Raw genomic sequence first — 20785 nt, forward strand, 5'->3', positions numbered from 1 at the left:
AGCTCTCTTTGCAGGACGTGGCGCTGGGCATGGAGGACTCTGCAGAGGACAGCAGCTCCTCTGCAACAGCCAGCAAGAGCCAGCTCACCTGGGCAGGTGCACGGGAGGCATCTGCAGGCTGGACGGGCTTCATCTGGCCAGGCAGGCTCAACATTGCCTCCTACATTGGCTCCTGCTTGCATCGCTTCTTCTGTGGCTGCATAAGGCTGGTGTCCAGAAGGAAAGCTGCGTGCCCGCTCTGCTCTCAACCATGTGAGCGTGTGCTGCACACCGTGCGAGAAGACAGCAACAAAGAGGAGCATGGATTCAGCCCTTCTTCCCGCTGCCAGAAGAGTGGTGCCAAGGAGAGGGCCCGGAGCAGATCCCCGCAGTGGGGAAAAGATCTCCGCAGCTGGTGCGTGGACACCACCGACTATGACCACTCAGCAGGGAGGAGGAGGAGGAGAACTGGTCCTCCAAGGTGTGACTGCACTCCCAGGGACGACACAGCTGCAGGGCCCTCCAACAGCAGCTCCCAGTCGGCTCCTGCACCCAGTGCTGCATGGGAGCAAACCCTGCCAGTGCAGAGAGAGCAGAGCAGATCCCTGCAGCAGGGCTATGATCTCCACAGCCAGTTTGTGGAGATCACGGACTATGACAGCTCAGAAAGGGGGAGGAGGAGGTGGAGAACAAGTCCTCCCCGATGTGACCGAGACCCAAGGGATGAGACAGCTCCAGGGCCCTCCAACGCCAGCTCCAAGTGGGATCCTGCACGCAGGGCTGCTCGGGAGCAAACCCTGCTGAGGCAGAGAGAGCGGAGCAGATCCCCACAGCGGGGCTATGATGTCTGCAGCCAGTTTGTGGACACCACAGATTATGATGCCTCAGCGGGGAAGAGGAGGAGGAGGGTTTCAGCGCCCCAGCGATGCACGCCAGACAAAGACTCGGGGCACTGCGGCAGTGACGGGGACAGATTGTGACCCTGGCTGAAGAAGGAGCACAGCATCTTTCTTCTGCTGTGCCAGAGAAGAGGAGCAGCAGAAGAAAAAGGAGGAAGAGGAGAAAACGAGGAAGCACCAAAACTGCCCCCAGCAGGGACCAAGCTGCACAAAGGGCACCAGCAGCCCACCCTGTCCCCCCTCCCAGTGCTGCCTCTGGCCAGGAAGAGCTCAGAGAGACCTTCCAGAGACTCGGACACCTCTGCCGGCTAGCCCGCCTGCCCACAGGTCCCTCGAGGAAGAGCTTTAAGCCCTGGTCAGCTCTTGGGATCGCCTTGCAAAAACAACACTCACTTGGTACCCACAGTCAGAAAAGCCAAAGCCAGAATTAAAAACACTCCTTGGCCTTGCATTTGTAATTCCTGGGGTGTTTTCTTCTCTGTAGGTTTTGGGGCAATTGGAGGAAATGCCCAGTGTGGGAGGTTTATGTCTTGGGATTTTGAAAGCTGTGTGCTTGCCTGGGCCCATCTTGCAATCTCTTCTTTTTAAATATGGAGTTCAAGTCACTCCAACAGAAATGGGCTGGCTGAGACGACAGCGAGTGGGACTGAAACGGGCTGAACGGCCGGGCCCTGAGGGTGCTGCTCAGTGGCACCAAGCCTAGTGCGAGGCCAGTAACCAGGGGTGTCTCGCAGGGGTCAAGACTGGGTCTGATCCTGTTTATCATCTTCCTTAATTAATGTTCTGGAGGATGGGGCAGAGTGCACCCTCGGCAAGCTGACTGATGACAGCAGACTGGCAGCAGCGGCACTTAGGCCAGGGGGTCGTGCTGCCGTCCCGAGGGACCTGGGCAGGCTGCAGAGACGGGCTGAGAGGGACCTCATGCCCAGACCAGAAAGGGGACGTGCAAAGGGTGCTGTGCGGGTGACGAGCAGCGGCACAGGCTGCCCAGGGAGACTGTGGAGTCTCCATCCCTGGCGATGTTCCATGGCCCTCTGGACATGGTCAAGGACAAGCGGCTGTGAAATGGACGCCTGGAAGAGGACCCAGCCACCAACGCTGTCACCCTCAGGCGGCCATCGACAGCTCCACCAGCAAGCTGCAGCCCTGGAGAGGAGCCCAGGGCAGAGCAGGCTCCTGGCAGGCCCTGGAGACTTTAGAAGCTAAAACTGAGGGTTTGGGACCAAAAATGAGCCTTTGGACAGTTGTCCCGCATGCCCCAGAACCCCTGAGAGCCGGACCCAATGCCAGCAGCGGGTTCTCTGGCCGGAGCTGCGGCCCGTGGGGTCCTGCCACGGAGCACCAAGGATCCAGCCCTCGCCAGTGTGTGTCCTTATAAAAAGGCTATTGGTAACAAAAGACAGGTTTGGACCCTTTAAATGAGGCTTTGGACTCTAAAAATGGGGCTTTGGACCTTCATGATCAGAACTGGGGACTTAAAAGGACTCCCAGGGGAATGGCGTGAGGAGGAATGGGCAGCAGAGCCGAGGCGCTGTGGGCTGCCCGCAGCCCCATTCCCCGTCCCCCTGCACCGCTGGGAGGGGAGAGGGGGCCGAGGAGTCGGGAAGGAGGAGTGAGGCTGAGCCTGGGAAGGGCGGGGCTGGGGGAAGCTCTTTGGGTTGGGGTTTGGTGCTGCTCTCCTGCTGCCTTTTCCCTTGGCACCAAACTGCATCAGCCTGGCCCCGCTCAGGCCCCGCTCGCCCCTGAGGGGGCGCAGGCGGCTCTGGGAGGAGAGGCCCGGGCTGCTCCCGCCCACCCAGCCAGAGCCACGCCATTGGCCACAGCTGAGCCAATCAGCAGAGCCGGTGTTGGCCTGTCAGGGCCAGGCAGCCTGGGGCGGGGCCGCAGGGGCCAGAGGCCGAGCGGCCTGAGGAGAATGGGGGCAGAGCGGGGCCGGGGGCAGGCGGGGGGGCCCCGCTCAGCAGCCGAAACCAGTTCCCACCAGTGCAGCCCTGGCTGAGGACAGCCCTGGTGAGAGCAGCACAAACCCCTTTCCCTTTTCCCAGCCTCCCTGGCTGCCGGCTGCAGCCGAGGCAGAGGCCGGGCAGGGGAGGGCTCATCCTGCCAGCGCTGCTGATGGCGGCAGAGGAGAGAGCGGCCTGGTCCTGCTGAGCGCAGGGTCGCTCTCCCGCCTGGGCTGCCCCTTGGCCTGGCGCTGCATCTCAGGACCAAGGGTCTGTATGGTGGTTAGTGTTGTTTTCAGGAAGGCTTGTTCCCCCACCCCATCCTCCCTTCCCCCTCCCTGCCCCGGCCAATATTCGCTGGAACCGTGCTGGCAGAAGGCCCCGGTTCCTGTTAAGGTCATTTACAGGGAATAATTTAAAGGCAATTTGATGAGGCTGGCAATTCCAACTGCTCCAGGTACACAGGAGCTTTAAATGGGCAGTTGCCTGCCGGTGACCTTTCATATGCCTTTCTTCCTAGGTTCATTCATTTCATTCCCACCAAAACCAAAGCCCCGGCTTACACATGGAAAGGGGCAAAACCTGCCGTGGGAGACAGCTGCTCTCCAGGTCCTCATTGCTGTCTGGAGCCCTCCGTGACCAGGAATGGGCAGTGTGTGCCTCCAGTGTATCCCACCTCTGGATGTGCCAGGGCAAACCCCAAGCTCACAGCTGGCCCAAGTGAGTAACAGTTCTCCAGCCGTTCGTTCAGACAAGACAAACAGCCTTTCTTTTTTGCCCTGTGTCAGTGCAGTACAAAACAATCAGCTCCTCGGACTGAGGAGCCTCGGACTGAGGCAAAGGAGGCATTAAGTACCTCGGCCTTTTCCTCGGCCTTTGGCCCTGTTTCCCCCTGCCTCCGATAAAGGATGGAGATTCTCCCTAGCCCTCCTTTTGTGGGTAATGCATTTCTCGAAACATCTTTTATTGTCTTTGAGGGCAGCAGCCAGATTCAGTTCCAGCTGGGCAGTCTCCTTGTCCCTCCCCTGCGGGAGCCCCGTCCTCCGGAGGGGAGATGTGGGGGCGGGGCGTTCCAGGGGGAGGGGCGAAACCATGGGGGCGTGGCTGCGGTGGGGAGGCCGGGCTGTGAGGTCACAGACCCCCGCTGTGCCTCTCCGTGATGTGCTCTGCTGTGCCGCGGGCACCACTCTGGCACTGCCAGCAGCAGCGGCATCAGTAGCAGCAACATGGTGCAGGTGTGGGGGGCTGTGACCCCACCCGCCTCATTCTTCTCCTTCTCCTGGTGGCCCTGCAAGCCCGGGATGCACACGCTGCTCCGTGGCGATCGCGGGGATTAGGTAGGCAGGCGGGCAAGGGACGGCACCCAGCCCTGGGCAGCATGGAGCGGAGCCCACCGCACCTCGGGGTGGCAGCAGGGCCAGGGTTGTAGTGGGGCAGGGCCGGGAGAGCAGCGGGGCTGGGCTGCGACGGGTGAGCTGTGGCCAGCTCCTCGGGCAAGCGGGAGGCAGACGCCCTGCAGGGAGGCACAGGGGCCGCGGCCGCTGCAGGGGGCTTTTGCAGGTGAACGGTGGTGCCAGGAGTGGTGCCTGGCCCTGCCGTACAGCTCTGGCCCTGCCGTGCAGGCCGGGGGAAGGCTGCCCGAGCAGGGCGTTGCAGGGCCAGCTCTCATGATGGTTGCAGGGGCAGCAGACCACAGGAGCACTTCTCTCCCAGGCTGCTCACAGCTGTGCCTGCGGCCGTGGCTCTGCCGCTCCCCAGCTGGGTCCCAGCTTTCAGCCTCGGAGACATCTGTCCTCAGGAGATGTCTGCTCAGGAGGACGGGAGCATTCCTGCTCTAGCCCTGCAGTGCTCTCCTTGGGCAAACACAGGTCCCCAACACACAGCCCCAGCCCGCAGCCCAGGGGAACAGACAGGGCAGCACTCGTGCAGACTCTCAGTGGCCAGCGGGCTCTTCTACATGAGACGTGCGAATGATCATTTTTTTCCTCCAGTGCTTTCATGTGGGCTTCTTTTGTGCACAGCAGAGATCTCCCAGTAAGAAATCCCCGAGGGGCCGTATGTGTGTCCACCTGGTCCTTGAGGGGAGTTGCACACGGCCTGGAAACGGCATTTTGAGAGCTGCCAGGTGCCAGCCAACAGGTCACCCAGGCCCCTCGGCAGCTTTGGAAATCTCCACCCATGTCTGGGTGCCACGTCATTCCCTGGCTCCCCTCCAGTCACTGCAGGTCACTGGGAAAGAAGTAGCTCACAACATCTAATGGAAACGTGCTTGATTACAGCTGTGCCTGTAGGCGACGGCCACCAGACTTCTCAGCCTGACCTTGTCCGGGAGCCTCAGGGCGATCCCACAGGTATGTCACGTGAATGCACGAGCATTTAGGGTTTCATATTCTGTTCCTATGAAATTTTACTTAATAATATGTCAGCCGATGCTCAGACATGCAGAAGAGCAGAGAGGGAATGGGTCGGGCTGAGTGATGTCCCCTGGGGCACTCTGCCTTGGGAAGCTGTCTTTGCCAGACTCTGCGAGCCTGTGCTGCTTCAGGTGCCTGCTGCAAGGCCAGCGGGCTTGTTGGGGTTGAGTTTAGAGCTGGTGGGAGCTCCAGGGAGTCCTTTCTCCCGACAGCTCCGTGCATGGGTCGTTTTGGATCAGCATGTTCCAGGCACCCAGGAACTGTCTGCACGATGCTCCTGAGTAGGAAGGGAGAGCGGAGTGCCATGGAGCAATCCCGCGTTTGAACTGCATTCCCTGCCATTCAGCTCTGAGGAAGTCTACTGAAATATTTCACGGGAGCTGCTCTCTTCTGTTTGTTTCCAGAGGTGGCGGGGGGCGATGGATATCCAGCTTCCCGGCTGGGTGCCAGGGCTGAGGCGCAGGGAGATCGCATGGGTACGTCATGGCTTTTTACTGCCTTTGAGAGCTGCCAGCTCAAAGCCCAAATGTGTGCGGGTGGGAGAATATAGACCTGCACTGTGTGCGCTGTGACATTCCGTGATCCCCGTGTATGTTCTGCTATTCAGTTATGGTGGTGTGTATCACAGTGTATGATGGAAACGTGTCATGGGTGTTTGGTTGCAGATGTGGCTCCAGCTCCTCGGCTGAATCCTGCGCTGGAGCTCAGCTGGCATCCCAGGGGTGAGTAGTCAGTCTTGGCTGACTTCACAGGCTAAGCACTCATTTTCAGTATTTTAGTAGAGGGAAATTTAACTGGATCCTTTCTGTTAAGGTCCTCAAAGAGCAAAGTATAAAGCCAGCCTAGGGCAATCTTCCCAGCAGTCATCAGAAGTCCTAAAGGAAATCCTGGGACAACTGGAGAAAGCGGCACATGGTGGGTGTATATCACTCTTAAGCAGGAGGCTTGGGAAGCTGAGGTTGTAGACACCTGTATGGACAAGCCATAGGCAGCACAAGCAGAAAGGGCTCGATGAGAGCCTCGCTGCACTGACACTCGATTGCACACCTCGCAGGTGCTGGTGAGCTGCAGAGATGGTGCAGAGTCTCTGCTGCCAGTTGTGGTTGCAGCTGAGTGCCAGGCACAGCTGCTGCCCCAGTTATCCCATTGCTGGCCAGAGCTGTTCTGGGCAGACGCTGGTATCCAGCTGGCAGGAACTGGTGGTGCTCACACCTTGCTGCCAGTGGCCGGAGGGGAGAGAGCCCTTGGGCGGCAGAGAGGATGCGCAGGCAGCTTGGGGTCGCTGAGACCGGCAGACTTTGCCGGGGCTGCAGGCATGCCCTGGCCAGGGTCGGAGCAGCCCCGACTTCACCGCCTGGTCCAGCCCCATTGTTGTCCTTGATGTTTGAGGACTCTGTGTGACAGCTCGTGGTCAGGGACAGGTGAAAGCTGGACACCCAGCTTGAGGCCGGACAGCTACCTTGAAGGCAGCTAAAATGAAAGGCTGTGAATTTTAGCTCTCTGTGTGTAGTTGTGTTTTAGATACCTTGGTTGTGGCTTTCCTCTTGTTTTGGGGGGCTGTGGGCTCTTCACTGCCACCTGTGAAAGTGCCCAGAACATGGCTGCAAGAGCTTGGGGTTCATTCCACTGTGTGGGGCTGTTACCCTTAGTGTGTGATGGGGCTGGCATGATGGGACGTGCTTCTCCGAAGGGCTCTTTCCCCAGCTGAGTTGGCTGCAGCATCCTCCTGTCCTCTCTGAAGGAAGTATTTTACCGTCACCTTGCAGTTTGCCCAAAATGAACTGAGTGGAATGTGAACAGGAAGATGACGTGCAATCTCCCAGTCTCTCAGCAGGTCAGGTTTTCCCATCTACTGGTAAACTGGAAAGTGTCCAGGGCTTAAATTTTTTCCGTGAATGACACATTGTTTGGACCAGTGATGAGGTGCACCCCCAAACGCCCAGGCTTTGTTTCTGAGTGTTATTAATGTATTTTGCCTCCTGAAGATACCGTGTTCCTGAGGAGGAACGGTTACTTCTACTTAAACTGACCCCGTTTCTTTCTAAAGAGATGGACCGTGAGACCGTGGAGAAGGAGGCGCTTGAGGAAGGAGGCAGTCCCTCATTGCCAGTCTCTGATGGAAAAACGGGGCCAATTCAACCAACCGGCGTGCCAGGTAATTGCTGCCCCTGGGTCATCCAGTGTCAGATCTCAAAATCCCTGGGTGTCTGCAGGCTCTTCCCCTGGTGCCGGCTACTGCACATGGTGTCAGCAGCCGAACTATGAGTACAGAGCAAGTGTTCTGAAGGGAGCCAGGAGCGGCTCTCTGAGGATGACTGTCGTCTCGGGGGTGTGGAGGTTCTTGCCAGCAGTGTGCCAGAGCGACACCGGTAACCCTCTGTGGATGTGGTGAAGTGCTCGCCTCCCACCGCACCCCTTTCCCAGGAATTTCAGAACCCTGCCATTTTGGGAAGGAGGCCATCTGAACCACGTTCAGTAGATGATGGGAAATGTGACTCTTGATCGAATGGACCTCCCTCAGTACCCGCATCGCAGAGCTTGCCGTGCGTCCCTAGAGGCCCTAGGCCCAAGAGAGGGGGATCCCTGCTGTGAGCTGAGGGGCAAAGGGATTCACTGGCAGATGAGGCACAGGCTTAGAGGGCACCTCTGCCTGCAAGTGGTGCCATGGTGGAGAAAAGGCAAAGGGGGAGAGCAATGTTGAGGTGTCTCGTGAGAGGGCCTGACTCCGTCCCCTCGGGGTGTGGGTGCTGGGCTGGGGAGGGAGAGCTGGGGGTGGCACTCCCTGATGCAGGGATGGAGAAAGAGAGGCTCCAGAGTGCATTGGTTTGCAATGGCTTTGGGAGTTTCCTTTGTTTCTACTGAAACATTGCAGGCCCAGGATGTTCACTCCTTCAGAGATGCTAACAAAGTGAGAGAGACCATTTCCTGGCAATGTCAGCCCTCCTGTGAGAGTGCCAGTCGTGCGCAGGACACCCTAACGTGCAGAATTGTTCCTCCAGGTGTGGATGGCAGGAGAAGCTCAAATGCTGTGGATCCCAATGATTTCCAGAAATACTGCATAGAAGGCGCCGTGGCAGTCTTGGGCTCGGTGCTGTTTGGGATGGCATTGTGTGGTGTGATCTGTCTGTGGAGGAAGAGAAAAGGGTGAGTTGTTGGGAGGTTTTTTTGCCAAACTTCTGTAGGAGATGGCTGCTATTGGTCACGAAGCTTTGAGAGTATTCTGGAGTGCCGAGTTCCTTATTGGCTAGACTCGGCTGAGGTTTCTGCTGTAAGCTGCTTTAACTGGCCTCTCAATTCATGGGCATTCTTTTCTGAAACCCCTTCTTACTGCGGCAAGTGTGGGTTACAAGTGACCCTGCCTCGACAAGAGCAGACCCAGCGAGAGACATAGGCAGAGCAAGGTCAGAAAGTAAAAACAACAAGGGATGACATTGGCATAGAAAGTGAGAACTGCAATAGTCACATCTCCCTACCAGTGAACCCCGCAGCAGAAATCACTCTGTTAGGTGATGCCGTAAATCCCAGATGTTCACCGCAGCCAAGGTGTCCCAGCAACGCAGACCGTGGTGACGAACCTTCCCAGCTCTGTGCCTTGCTTTGGAGAAAGAGTCAGTCTGTCCCACCTGCAGCCCAACACTGCCAGCGTGGGCGTTCTCAGCACAGGCAGGGCTTTTGTCTGTGCAGGGGTACGTATCCCTTTGGATAGGTCTTGTGAAGAGAGGATGGAGAGCACCTCAGCGAACAGCGAGCCGAGGCTGTCCCCTTGCCTGGTCAGGGATGGGCATGGAGGCGAGCGCTGGTCCCTGCCAGGCACGCTGAGAAAGGCGACCAGGAGGCTCTCCTGGCCCTGCAGTGCCGTGCCCGGCTTTGGTCCCCTCGGCCTGCCGGGGTCAGGTCTCCTTCCCGGCACATGCAGAGCAGGCAGGTCAGGATGGTCAGGGCCGAGAGGAGACGAGCCATGGGCAGGCGAGCAGAGCCCCAGCCGAGGGGTGCGGGGCGCCCCGTTTTCTGCACAAAGCTCTCCGTGCCCACAGCTCCCACGTGCAGCCAGGTGCCCAAACCCCACAGGGTGCCCAGCGCTGCCCCGCACCCTGGCACCCACGTGGCACCGCAGCTGCGGCGGGGCCTCAGCAGCCTCCTCTCTTCACAGGCGCCTCTCTGCAGCTTCGTGAGCCCGGCCTGACACCAGCAGCCGACCCACGCACCCAGACAGCTGTCCCGCATGCCCCAGAACCCCTGAGAGTCAGACCCGATGCCAGCAGCCACCGCCTGTGCCTGGAGATCCAGCCCACCTGCCACGGAGCACCAAGGATCCAGCCTTCGCCATTGTCTGTCCTTAAAAAAAGGCTATTGTCAACAAAAGACAGGTTTGGACCCTAAAAATCAGGCTTTGGACTCTAAAAATGGGGCTTTGGACCTTCATGATCAGAACTGGGGTCTTAAAAAGGACGCTCTGCGCCCTTTAAATGCATCCTTGAACCTTAAAAGTGAGGCTTGGAAATATTGCAAATGAGGGTGTGGAACCTGTATATGAGGGCTTGGACCTTAAAAAGGAGGCTTTTAACCCCAGAACCAAAGCTTTGTACTCTAAAACTGAGGCTTTGAGCCCTAGAAGAGGGTTTTGGACCGTAAAAATGAGGGTTTGGACACTCCAGATGCGACTTGGGCCCTCAAAACAAACGGCTGCATCCTAAAATTGAGCCTTTGGAGCCTGAAATTGAGGCTTTAAATGCTCAAAATGAGGCTTTGGAGCCTAAAAAGAGACTTGCAAACTGAAAGGGAATCTTTGGACGACAAAAATGAGGCTTTGGAGCCTAAAAAGAGACTTTGGACCCTAAAATGAGCCTTTGATCCCTGAAAGTGAGGCTTTGGGCCATAGAAATGTGGCTTTGCATTCTAAGATGAGGGTTTGGACCTTAAAAATGAGGCTTTGGGCCTTAAAATGAGCATTTGGACCATGAAAAGAATGGTTGGATCCTGAAAAGGGGGCTTTGGGCCCTGAAAAGGAGACTTTGGGCTCTGCCATCACTTTTGGACCTTAGAATTGTCCCTATTCATGAAGTTCAGGGCAGTTTATGGAGTTATTCCTCTGAATGATGCGAGTCATGTGCCATAGGGAGAACTCCGTCTCTCTCTCCTGCTTCTGCTGTATCCAAGTGTGCTGAGAGAGGTTTTTACCTGGCTATCTGCACTCAGCAGTTTACCCTTGCCTCACAGCTAATATCCTTAAACTGCGCTGTGCCCAAGCTCCGAGATGTGGTACCTAAGAGCAGAGCCATGCGCAGTCAGCTGACAGACCCCTGAGCAGAGATTGTTCTTGAGCTATTTGGTGTAAGGTATGGGCATGTTCTTGAATGATATTTACACCGTACTCAATTGGTTTAGATTTGTTAGCATAACAACAACAAGCAGTATTTATTAAGTTCAGAAGCTCTCAAGGCTTTCCATCTCATCCTCAGGTGATGACCATGTTTCACCATTCACTATTCATGGATCCAAAAAACACCGGCTGAGGAAGCACATCGAGATGTGTGAGGGGAGGACCTCCCTGAGGCACCGCTTTGCTCTATGCCTGCTTGTGCAAGGCTCGGGAGGAGTTCATTTGGTGACCCCATTTATAATGCAGGCGGTTGGTCTGCGCTGGGCAGGGAGTGAGACGGAACTGCTACCAGGAATGCCGTGGGAGGGGAGCTTCGGTGTACTGGCTGTGGCTGGGATAGGGTTAATTTTCTGCATAGCAGCCCGTATGGTGTGTGCTTTGGATAGGGTGTCCAGCGCACATGGGCACAGACCAGAGCCTGCTCTGCTGGACCTTCACGTCTCTCTCAGGAGGCCTGGCTGTGCGAGGAGACATTCTTGGGTGCAAAGGACTGAAGTCTCCCATGAGCTTCCATGACACTGCTGTGTGCCCCAAAGCTGCACACTCACACACTTGAGCTGTTCACAAGGGTTTTCCTCTCCTGGGCACTTCTCTGGGCGTGTTCTCTAGAGCCACTTTGAAAGAAGACCTAAGCCTTCAGGCACTGCCCTGAGAAGATCCTTTTTCATAGAGTCATAGAAGCGTTCAGGTTGGAAAGGACCTCTGAGATCATCGAGTCCAACCTCTTAACCTAACTGCCTGGTCCACCTCTAAACCATGAGCTGCAGCTCCTGTGTGTCTGCAAATGCCAGGAGGAGGAACTCGTTCGTGGAGCTGCCATTGGACATCTGCTGCTTCTGGGCATGGAAACTGCCAAAGGAGAGAAAAGAGAAAAATTCAGAGAAGCTTCTCTGAGCCAAATTTCATTCATTCATTGTGCAATACCTAAGGGTGTTTTTCTTTCCTGGGGGGCTGTTACACAGCTCCGAGGCTTCAGCTCTGGTTTGTGCTGGCTGAGTGTGCTGTGCAGAGCCGTGCCCTCTCCCCGGGGGCTCCGGAAGGGTCAGCCCTGCTTTCCAGCAAGGACCCATGGAGGCAGCAACAGCCCAGGGTGTTTGGAGGGAGGCTTCCTGGGGAGGAGTTCCCTGTGCTGCACTAGAGCGGAGGGCAAAAAGCCCAGAAGGACGCTTTCTTCCCCAGAGGAAGCTGGGAGATGAGGTGCAGCAAACGTGTGTCAGTACACTGTGTTTTAGTATGCAGACACCCCCATCCCACTTGGGAAATGGTCTTGGAAAGGGTCACATTCCCCCGTTGCCCCGTTGCTCTCAGTGCAAACCTGCGTCAGTGCTCCCATGCAGGAGGGCTGCTCTGTCCATCAGCCTGGTGCCCAGCTGCTCTGGGCTTGCACCGCTCTCAGCTGCAGGACGACTGCACCCAGAGGTTGTTCTGGAAAAGACACAAAAGACACAAAAGGAGTGTCCTGGGAGCAGAGGGGTCCTGTTCCAGGTGCAGAGTTCAAAACACCTCTCCTTTCCAGCGCAGCTCTGCGGAGTATGAGGAAGAGGACAGGGCAAGGATGCTGATTGGCATGGGCAGATCGGGTGCTCTCAGACATCTCCAAGGTCCTGCAGGAGAGCTGTGTCCGTCTGGAGGGATGCTCACAGCCCCGCAGGACTCCCTGCCCAGCATAATCAGGTGTCTTAAGGTGCTGTCTGCTAAGGGAAGCAGTGCCTCATTGCCCAAGCACTGAGTGCAGTGTCTGGAGCCTGGAAAATGAAGAGAGGGCTTGGGCACCTTGGTCCCATGGAAACACCTCCAGGGCAGCGCCCTCCAGGTCAGGGCCAGAGCAGGCACTCCACACCCCCACCCCTTGCCCCACACCACCACCGTTACTGCCAGGGACCCCACGAGCAGGAAGAAGAGCAGCACAAGCAGGGGGAGGAACAAAGAAGAACTCTGTGACTCTCCTCCTAAGGGAAGCAAGGAGAGGAGAGGCGTCCGGGCACTCAGGAAAGCCTTCTCCTTACCCAGCAGAGCACAGCACCTCCCAGTTAGCAAAAGCGCAGGGCAGTCGCTCTCAGCCCCTTTGCCCTGCAGAGGGAAGCGGCCACGTGTCAGGAGAGATGGCCCTCTGCTGTGCCAGAGCTCTGGCTGCAGAGGAGGCAACTCCTGCCCTGGACCACACAGCCTTGAGGGCGGAGGCTGTGCTGGGTGGGAGACGAGAGCAGGGGTCTTGCGCAGAGGAAGGTGTCTGCATTGGAGGGCATGACAGGGAGCTTCCCAAATTCTCCCTCCCATGCCATTTGGGGTTGGAGTTTCCTAGAGCTCTCTGCCCATGTCTCTGCTGCCTGGAGCTCTCCTTGCCGGGAACTGTTTCTCTGCCCTCCAGTTTTTCCCTGTCAGGGATCACAGATCCCATCACCCACTCCTGTCTGCTCAGCTCTGACCTGAAGAAACCTCCCAGTTTCAGGAACTCTCTGGTGGTACTCCCCGCTTGCAGGCAGTAAGGAGCAGGTCAGAGAAACCCTGCTGAGGCCAGCAAAGGTGATGCTGGTGCTCTCTGGAGGTAGAGGAGTGGATGGAAGCAGTTGCCTTGGCTCCTACCAGACTTACTGATTTCTCAGCATGGCAGTTCAGGACTCTCAGGCTCCCTCGCCAAACGCAGCAGCGCGTTTTCCCTTTGTCAAACAGCAGGAAACTGGAAGCATGGCCTCAGGAAAGCTCTTTACCTTTAAGGTATCCCCTGCCTTGCTCTTCCTCTGCAAAAGCCCCCTCTGAAATGCCCTGGGCAGCTCTGGCTGCACACCCTGCCTTCACCCCTTCCCCCTTGTCTAACATGAGCCCCTGGGCTGGGAGGCCTCCTGACAGACCCTGGAGGCTATGAACGCTTTTGGGGACCCTTCCCGCAACGGCAGCTGCATTGCCCTGCACCAAGAGACTTCCCGTGTCAAGGGCTAGAAAGGTTTCTTCCCTTGCAGCTCTCCTCTCTCCTCCCACTCCAGGCTGCCTTTAATCTCGCTCTGCCCTACTCCTTTGCCCAGAGCCCTGCTGCGCTTGGCAGAGGAGTTGCTCCTTGGCAGAGCTGTCTCTCTGCACTGCTGCCTGCTTCCCAGGAGCTCCCTCCACCCCAGGAGCCTGTCTCAGCCCTGGAGGAGGGCACCTGCCCAAGACGTCACTTTCTCTGCCCCCCACCCCACTCGGCGCTCCCTCCAGGTCTCCCTGGGGCTCTCCAGGAACCTGCTTGGGAAGAGACTGAAGGAATCACCGATGTTGCCTCTCTCACCTCTGCAGAGACGTTTCTTTGCAGCAGTGCCCTTTCTCCTCTCCCAGACACAGTTAGGTCTGAGAATCCCCCTGCCTTGGCCCATCATGAGGCAGGACACCTGGACACTGCCAGGGAGGCATCTCCTTCAGCCACGCTGAGGGAAGGCAATCAGCTGAGTCAATGGAGGCATCTCATGCTGGATTTGTAGTGCTGGGGCTGGAAGGGACCTCAGCTCCCTCCCAGGCCTGCCACAAGCCCCCAGGAGTTTTCTCCTTTCTCCTTTCTCCTCACAGAATGACAGAAATGTTGAGGTTGGAAGGGACCTCTGGACTCTCCCTTCCCCTTTGTGAACCCATGTTAAATACAAGTCCCGTTGAACTCATTTGATATCCTTCTGGGATAAGGTCACCATCCTAGTGGATGAAGGCAAGGTGGTGGGTGTAGATTTCCCGGATTTCAGTAAGGCTTTTGGTACTGTCCCTCACAGCATCCTTCTGGACAAGTTGTCCAACTGGGGGATGAGCGGGTTCACGGTGCGCTGGGTGAAGAACTGGCTGAAGGGCAGGGCTCAAAGGGTCGCAGTGAATGGGGCTGCATCTGGCTGGCCACCGGTCCCCAGCGGTCTTCCTCAGGGCTCAATCCTAGGGCCAGTTCTGTTCAATATGCTTATCGATGATCTGCGTGCAGGAGTCGAATGCACCACTAGCAAGGTTGCTGATGATACCAAACTGGGAGGTGCTGTTGACTCTCTCGAGGGACAAGAGGCCTTGCAGAGGGATCTAGATAGATTGGAGCTTTGGGCTATGATTAATGGGATGAAATGGAACAAGTCAAAATGCCAGATTCTGCACCCAGGATGCAGTAACAGCGGGCACAAGTATAAATTGGGAGAGGAGTGGCCCTGCAGAAAGGCATCTGGGGGTGCTGGTCGACAGCAGGCTCCACAGCAGTCAGCAGTGTGCCCTGGCAGCCGGGAGGGCAAACCGTGTTCTGGGGTGCATCAAACACAGCAAAACCAGCCGGTCAGCAGAGGGGATTATCCCGCTGCATTCAGCGTTGGTGAGGCCTCACCTGGAATACTGTGTGCGGTGCTGGGCCCCACCATTGGAGAAGGATGTTCAGGTCCTTGAATGCATCCAGAGGAGGGCACCAAAGCTGGTGAAAGGGCGGGAAGGCATGTCCTCTGAGGAGCAGCTAAGGGCTTTGGGCTTGTCTAGTTTGGAGAGAAGGCGGCTGAGGGGCGACCTCATGGCTCTCTCCAGCTGCCTGAGGAGGGGACGTGGAGAGGGAGGTGCTGATCTCTTCTCCCTGGGATCCGGTGATAGGACACGTGGGAATGGCTCAAAGCTGCACCAGAGGAGGTTTCGACTGGATATCAGGAAACATGTCTGTACTGAGAGGGTGGTCAAACCCTGCAACAGGCTTCCTAGAGAGGCGGTCGATGCCCCAAGCCTGTCAGTGTTTAAGAGGCATTTGGACAATGCCCTTAATAACTTGCTTTAACTTTTGGTCAGCCCTGAATTGGTCAGGCAGTCAGAGTAGATGATCATTGTAGGTCCCCTCGAATTAAACTCTTCTGCTCTGCTCTGGTTTATATGCTATGCTATGCTATGCTATTCTACTCATTTAATCAAAACAGGTGACAGTTGTGTGACAAGCAGTGGGCCTACAGCTCTTCCTGGCAGTGCACGTGTGGGCCGCAGCACCTCAGCTGTGGCACCAGGCTGGAGGACAGCCTTCTCACGGGGAAACCTGAGCAGCTCCTGCTGGGCTGGGCTGTGCTGCATGCACAGTGTGGTCTTCACGCCTGTGCTGTGCTGCACAGATCCCTGGGCCGCAGGACAACCTCGGCAGCTCATTGCCACCAAGGAGCCTGCCGGCAGCTCCCACTCTCCACTGGCCAGGAGGCCACCTGCCTGGCTTTGCCTGCACCTAACAGCGCAGCAACAAGTTCTCATGAGAACGTTGTTTCTGTTGGACTGTACAAAGGATAAATAACGTTGTTTCCTGGCACCTCGTGTAGCCCTGGCACCTCATGGAGCTCCACGGGCCTGGATTTGAACATGAAAGTCAGCAGATTCCCTGAATGCTGTCAGGCAACGTGGGGCTGAACATGAGGCAATGGCCAATATCTCCACGTCAGTGGAGATCTCGTAAACACAGCAGAAGGAGGAGAGAGAGACGGAGTTCTCCCTATGGCACAGGACTCAAATCATTCAGATGAATAACTCTATAAACTGCCCTGAGCGTCATGAGCAGGGACAGTTTTAAGGTCCAAAACTGATGGCAGAGCCCAAAGTCTCCTTTTCAGGGCCCAAAGCCTCCTTTTCTGGATCCAACCCCTCCTTTTATGGTCCAAATGCTCACTTCAAGGCCCAAAGCCTCATTTTTAAGATTCACATTTTCACCTTAGAATCCAAAGCCTCACTTTCAGGGATCAAAGGCTCATTTTAGGCTACAAAGTCTCTTTTTTAGGCACCAAAGCTTCACATTCATGGTCCAAAGGCTCCCTTTCAGTTTGCAAATCTCCTTTTTAGACTCCAAAGCTGCACTTTCAGTATTTAAAGCCGCAATTTCAGGCTCCAAAGGCTCAGTTTTAGGATGCAGCCAGTGGTATTGAGGGCCCAAGGCGCATCTTGAGTTTCCAAACCCTCATTTTTAGGGCCAACTCCCTGTTTTAGGGCTCAGAGCTTCATTTTTAGAGTACAAAGCTTTGATTCCAGGCTTGAAAGCCTCCTTTTGATGGTCCAAACCCTCATTTGCAGGGTCCTCAACCTCATTTACCATTTCCAAGCCTCACTTTTAAGATTCAAGGACTCATTTCAAGGGCCCAGAGCATCATTTTTAAGTCCCCAGTTCTGACTTTGAAGGTCCAAAGCCTCATTCCCAGACTCCCAAGCCTTCTTTATAGTGATTTCTTAAGGAGTCCAAAGGCTCATTTTTGGGCTCCAACCCTCAGTTTTAGCTTCTAAAACCTCCTTTTCTGGGACCAAAGCCTCGCTTTCAGGAACTATAGCCTCAGCTTTAGGATCCAGTCTGCAATTTGAAGAGACCAAAGCCTCATTTTGGCAGTCCAAATGCTCATTTGGTGGGCCCAAAGCCTCATTTGAGGGTCCAAACTCCTCATTTAGGCTACAAAGCCTCATTTGTTTCATGTCCCAAGCCTCATTTTGAGCCTCCAAAGACCCATTTGTAGGGTGCAAAGCCTTAGGTTTTGGTCCCAAAGCATCATTTTAGGGCACCAAACCTGATTTCAGGGTTGAAAACCTCCATTTCATTGCCCAAGCCGCGTTTTGAAGGCCCAAATCCTCCTTTGGAGGCTCCAAACTCTCATTTCTATGCTCCAAAGCCCCCTTTGACAGCTCAAAGCCTTCACTGGGGTGCCCAAACCCTATATTCAGGACCAAAGCTTCAGTTCTTGGGGCCACAGAGGAACCAATGGGTTTCCCTCGTTTTCACGGTCACAAGTGTCATTTGTAGCGTCTAGCCCATGCTTTCTAGTGCCCAAAGAGTCCTTCTGAGGGCCAAAATCCTCATTTTTTTTGTTCCAAACGTCTCTTTTATTCTGCATAGCCTTTTTGGGAGGCCCACAGTTTCATTTTTAGGGTTTAAACTCTCACTTTCAGGGCACCAAGCCTCTTTTCAGGGTCCAAAGCTACATTTAGAGTGTCCAAGGCCTCATTTTTACTTTCTAAAGGCTTAGTTTTGCTTCCAAAGCATCATTTTGGACTTCAAAGCTTCATGTTAGTGGTCCAAAGCCTCTGTTTCAGATTGCAAAGTCTCCTTTATAGACTCCAAAGCCTCCTTTTGACTTTCTAAAGCCTCAATTTCAGGCTCCAAGGTGGCATTTTGAGGATCCAGCCAGTCGTTTTGAGGGCCCAAGCCACATCTGGAGTGTCCAAACCCTCATTTTTAGAGTCCAAACCCCTCTTTTAGGGCTCACAGCCTCATTTTTAGGGCCCAAAGCTTCATTTTTAGAGTACAATCCTTTGATTCTAGGGCTAAAAGCCTCCTCTTTAAGACCCAAAGCCTCATTTTCAGGTTCCACACCCTCATTTGCAATATTTCCAAGCCTCGCTCTTAAGGTTCAAGGATGCATTTAAAGGGCGCAGAGCGTCATTTTTAAGACCCCAGTTCTGCTTTTGAAGGTCCAAAGCCTCATTTTTAGAGTCCCAAGCCTCATTTATAGGGTCCAAACCTGTCTTTTACTAACAATAGCCTTTTTTCAGGACACACACTGTACGGGCTGGCGAGGGCTGGATCCTTGGTGCTCCGTGGCAGGTGGGCTGGATCTCCAGGCACAGAAGGTGGCTGCTGGCATCGGGTCTGACTCTCAGGGGTTCTGGGGCCAGGAGAGCCTCCTGGTCGCCTTTCTCAGCGTGCCTGGCAGGGACCAGCACTCGCCTCCACGCCCATCCCTGACCAGGCAAGGGGACAGCCTCGGCTCGCTGTTCGCTGAGGTGCTCTCCATCCTCTCTTCACAAGACCTATCCAAAGGGATACGTACCCCTGCACAGACAAAAGCCCTGCCTGTGCTGAGAACGCCCACGCTGGCAGTGTTGGGCTGCAGGTGGGACAGACTGACTCTTTCATTGCATTCATTCATTTGCTTCATTGCAAATGCTCCATCACGCTTCCTTGGCTTTCTGGCCTGTCCCTTTCATTACATGCTATCAAAGGAGGTGGCCTGCAGAGCATCTCAGCTGTGCAGTCAGAAGGGGTTCTGCAAGCAGCAGTGACATTGCCCTTGAGATGAAGGCGGCAGTTTTCACCTTTCACAAGACACAGAGCACATCTCGGGAACATGAATGCACTTGGTGGCACACACCCCTCCAAGTTTCATCTTTCTGAACTTCCTTCACAATCACCACTGCTCTCTCAGCCTCAGCATCCAACTGGCCTTTTGCCCATCTGTTTGTCTGTCCACCCAGGCTGTAATGGCCTAACTTGAGTAGAAGACTATTGAGGGAGACCACGCCAAGAGCCCTGCTGCAGCTGAGGTAAACAACATCCACTCTTCTCCCCTCATGCACCAACACAGTTACTTCACCACGAAGGCAATCAGGCTGGCGAGGCATGATTTACCCGTGGGGAGTCCATGCCGACTGCTTTTGGACATGTTCTTCTCTTTTAGCTGTCCAGACATGTCAGCCATGAGGAGGCATTCAGTGGCTCCCTCCTCACCAAAGTGAGCTTGTACAGCCTGCGGTGCCCTGGCTTGCACTTCTGGCTGCCTTCAAAGATGGGTGCAGCACTTGCTTGTCCTCACTCACATAAGACCTTCGCCAGTCCCGTGACCTCTCAAAAGGGATACTCCAAGAAATGCCAGTCTTCCCCTCTAACTTCCTTACCACTATTCTGCCTGTTATACAGTGGATTTAGTTTCACTAGTCTTTCATATACTTTCACCTATCCTGATACAGTGGCCATTTCTAAAATCATCTTTATGGATGCAGACTGCCGAGGCAAAGGCCCTTGCCATTTTTCTCCCGTTTTCTCCTCCCCTTAATCTTTGTTCATTCAGATACCTCTCACCTCTGCAGCTGCCTTAAGCCTCAGGGAGTTCAAAGCTTGCCTGTCTCTCGGTAGTCTAATTGTCTCTTTAACCAACACTTTAGTTGTTTTCCTATCTATCTGTTTGCACTTATCTATCTAAAACATTTCTCATAAGATTATCTCTTGTGGAAGGGCAACCTCCTTAGAGGCAGCTTGTACTTAGCAGATGGATACAGAGTGTGTTTTACTGTTTGTGAAACTTTATCATATTTTTCTTTTCTTTACTTGCAAATAGGAAAAATTCTTCTGTGCCTGTGTGCAGCCAGTTCTCGAAGGAGAGCAGGTGGGAGATGGTGCATAGGACCTGTAGCATCCAGCTACGGAGATCAGTGCAGAAGTCTGATGCAAGGAACAGTGACGCAAGTCCCAGGTGGCCAATGACAGAAAAGGGGACGTTTGGGAGGTGAGGAGCAAAGTTGTCCATACAGTGTCAGACCTCAAGGGACTGCTTTTCCTACCTGTCCAGACCTCCCGAGCGGACTCTCACCTCTTCTTTAACCTCAGAATTAATAAAAAATATCCTTTAAAACAAAATTCATTTTTATTAGATGCACTTTGAAATCTTTCGCCTTAACTACACTATGAAACCTCTCTAATTAGCTGTACAAGTCTTGAAGACTTGGAGAAAATCACAGGAAGAGACAGGGCTCGTTAGGGCTTTCTGTATTTTAATGAGCCCCATGGTGTATTTGGGGCTGAGGCCTTGAACCTCAGATACCGAGAGGAGACTGAACAAACTGCTCAAGAAGTCCAAGTCAGAAGCTGAACCCAAAGTATCTGGAAGCATTAATGGGCCCCATGAGGACCATTACTGACAAAGCCTCCCCAGGGACTCTTTAGAGCAGGTAATTGGAGGCCATGATTGCAGGTAGGCAAAGGCTCTGTGCAGGCAGCTGTAATGCTGAGCAAACCCTTTGGTTTCTTCTGTGAAGCAGAAAGGCCAAGCCCTCATCCGCAGGCCCTGGGAAGGCAGATCCTGTCCCTCCCGCATGGCTCAGGGCTCCTCCTGGGGGCAGTGGGGTGTGAGGGTGAGCAATGCCAAGTGTAGGAAAACTGTACACCACCTCCCGGCCTCCCCAGGCAGGGCTGAGGAGAAACAAAGGCCAGAGCCTCAAAACAAGTTTTGCCTGGTAGGCCTCGGTGCCAGAGGCAGCTGCCAGAGCCAAGAGGACAAAGACCTCGGTCCTGTTGGGCCTTTCAGCCTTGCTAGAGCCCTTGGCCATCTCTGCTGCAGGCTGTCCTACGCTGTCCCATGCCTGCACCTCTTTCCCTTCAGGCTCTTGACATCCATCTTGCCTTCCCACCTAGCTCTCAGCCCAGCATTTCTATAGCTTCACTGATGGCTCTCCACCCTTGCTGGCTTTCCCTTA

The sequence above is a fragment of the Nipponia nippon genome, unplaced genomic scaffold (assembly GCF_047370975.1).
Source record: "Nipponia nippon isolate SJK-2023a ecotype South Korea unplaced genomic scaffold, ASM4737097v1 scaffold_76, whole genome shotgun sequence".
Lineage (NCBI taxonomy): Eukaryota > Metazoa > Chordata > Aves > Pelecaniformes > Threskiornithidae > Nipponia > Nipponia nippon.